We start from the raw sequence: 3,265 nt of genomic DNA on the forward strand, positions 1-3,265 counted from the left end.
ACGAATGGTGGGATTGGCCGAACATTATAACGTCCCCACGGCTGAAAGGGCGAACATGTTTGGTGTGACGGGGATTCGAACCCGCGAACCGCAGATTGCGGGTCGAGCGCCCTAACCACCTGGCCATGCCGGGCCCAGTATTATGTATGGATGCCAAAATGTACAGAAACAAGGTAGGGATGAATACACAAAACCATACAAATATCCCTACATAAGTAGCCAGTAAATACTGACTCAATCGTACAAACTTATAGTTATTAGCCACTGTAATACTGTATAGCACTATTCAGTTTAAGTGCTTTGATTCAAACCTGAATTCATGCAACTGACAGTAATTCAACACTCAGTTGTAAATAAAAGTTATTCTTGGAAATATTTGACTACTTGTGTGGGGATTTTTGTATGGTTTTATGTATTCATCCCTACCTCGGTTCAGTACTTTTCAGCATTCCCTTCTCTACATCATACTTAATTTTTGCAAATGTTTTTATTACTTGTTAACCCTCGTTTTTTAAACAATTTCATTGAAGTAGGTTGTTGAGTGAACATTGTTTAAATTTTATAATTCATTGGTAATATATATTGTTAATATTGTATCAGTTTTGTCAGTTTCTTCATTGCAATTGTATTGATTTTATAACATACAATTGGCTACAATAGATTATTAATCATCACTGGTCATAATCTTGACTTCTTGGGATTTAATGTTGAGGAACTTACAGTAAGGAAAGAACATATAAAAAATGTATAGCTGTATCATTCCTTTGCAGACTTACAACGCTAAAACCGGGTTTCGATACCCGTGGTGGGCAGAGCACATATAGCCCATTGTGTAGCTTTGTGCTTAACTTTAAACAATAACAACAACAAACAGCAATAACAAGTATCATTCCTATATTCATGTTTGCATTCTTTTTGTCATTGCCATCCCAACATCATTTTACATTTACAAAATGTGTTTTATTACTTGTTTTGTGACATTTTCCCCCCTGACTGAAAGTTAGCGTATTCTATGAATATGTGTAATAAAACTTAATAGTATGTGTGTGTTGATTTTTTTTACTCATTCACTTCACACGTGATATAGCGGTTGGCTCCCTAAAGACACCGATTGTACAGTGTACAAAGTATTGAATATTCTGTATGATACGGTCATCTAATGTTTATTTATCATTGGCTGGTAATTCCTGTTTCACCCTGCTTTAAAGGAACATCATATTTATGTAAGAAAGCTAACTTCGAGGGATAATAATAACATTGTTTACACTAGAATTGTGATTGTTTTTAGCTTATACTAAGGACTACCATGCTTAATGCGAAAACTTTCTACATTTTTGGGCTAGCGTGGGAAAAGAAAAAAGAAAGAGGAACACTTTGGCTCTTCAGCTAGTTCCAAGTTCTCCACTTGAACAACACTTTTCAATAACATTGAGAGTCTCGCGAGCTGTGAAAAACTCGATAATGGTAATTAGGTGCTCAAATAAGGCTATATCTAGCAGTTATTTGTAAGCATCATAAAGTAATAGACTGAATGTGGCAGCCATTTTTTCTCGGCCCATCCCTACACACTAAGCACTACTGTGCTTAGTGATATATATTTTTGATATGTTTTTGTTCTAATAGAGATAAAACTCAAGATAAAAAAAAAGAGAAAGCCAAACAGATCTGTCTGTAACTTTAGCAATACATTCACAAATATGCAAGTTATTTTAAAAGGTGGTTCACATTAATTAAACATATCTTTTAGCTAGGCTGACTCTGTAGTAAAATACGGTATTCACTAATAATAGTAATCAAATTTACAACTCATTCACTTGTACCGAGAGTCTGAGCTCGGACTAACACATCAGTTGCGGTATTATGTTGCTTTGTAATGAACTGATTCACTTTTTACAGACAGCTAGAAGCGTTAGGGATAAAGAATGATCCAGAAGGGCAGTACTAAAACGGAGTTTCTTTTTGGAGATGGTGATGTTCATTCCCCTCTACACCAGGCTAGTACTCCAATGAACGTTTACCACTCTTTTCTCACTCAGTTTGAATGACTTTTTGTCAATAAATCGACGATAATAAGTAGGATGATAGCCTACGTCTGAGGGAATATCAGTGAAATCCACAGACTGGAACTATATATTAGAAGTTGCGAAGTCGTGAACGTTACTGTCTAAACTGAGTCAGTTTCTTAAACAGTTTTTGTAAATTCCTCATTAGGTGGCTGTAAAATGTTACACGGCTTCTTTTCTGGAGATATAATAAAAGTCGAAATGGAACTGGAACTCACTACTAAAAGACAGTGCACCAGTCGGAACTCCGGCCGGAATGGAACCGGAACTCACTACTAAAAGACGGTGCACCAGTCGGAACTCCGGCCGGAATGGAACCGGAACTCGTTACTAAAAGACGGTACTCTTGCCGGAACTCCGGCCGGAACGGAACCAGAACTCACTACTAAAAGACGGTGCACCTGCCGGAACCCTACCAATAATATGATACTGTATATCCATGTGAAGTATAATTAAGACAGACCTGACGACCGTTTGGTGGTGAACACATCCCAGCTGTGATTTTTTTATGAACTTTGATTCCGACATGGCAAATGTTTTGAGCCCTTAAATGATTAAGTGATACGACCATGATACATCCTTGTTTACAAAATACTGCTCTTTGATTGGTCTACTTGACGTATTCATACGTAATTTGCATACAGAAATCTCTTCTACATTGTATTACTCGAGTGCAGAAATTTCGATACAAAACCAAAAATACCAGAGGGATTACACGAGTAGAACTTTTAATATAAGTATGAAAAGACGCCTATCAATGGATTCACATTTTAACTTTTCAGATCTTCGGTCTTTGAAACAGGATTTATAGATAAGTAGTATGAGCTGAATGGCCTACTCTAATAACCGACAGGTAAATTCAAAAGTATCTGTAAAACTCAGGTTCCGGAAATATTACGCAGATAATAAATCGAACACTGACGAGAGGAAAGAAACACTCAAAGAAATAAAACAAAATTTTTATTTAACTCTTACTAGATGGGGTGAGAGTGTTGCTCCTACACTCATCCATACGTGACAAAGACAAAGAGAATTCTATATAACACCATACAAGATAAAAACAATAGGAATTCTGATTTACTGTTCGAAGTTCAGACAAAACATTAAAGTGCGTTATACTAGAAATCAACGTTGCATACGTCACTGTCTGTTCCAAATATACTTATAGGTGAAAATACTACAACCCTAACTCATATCAACTT

This window comes from Limulus polyphemus, unplaced genomic scaffold (assembly GCF_000517525.1).
Source record: "Limulus polyphemus unplaced genomic scaffold, Limulus_polyphemus-2.1.2 Scaffold155, whole genome shotgun sequence".
Lineage (NCBI taxonomy): Eukaryota > Metazoa > Arthropoda > Merostomata > Xiphosura > Limulidae > Limulus > Limulus polyphemus.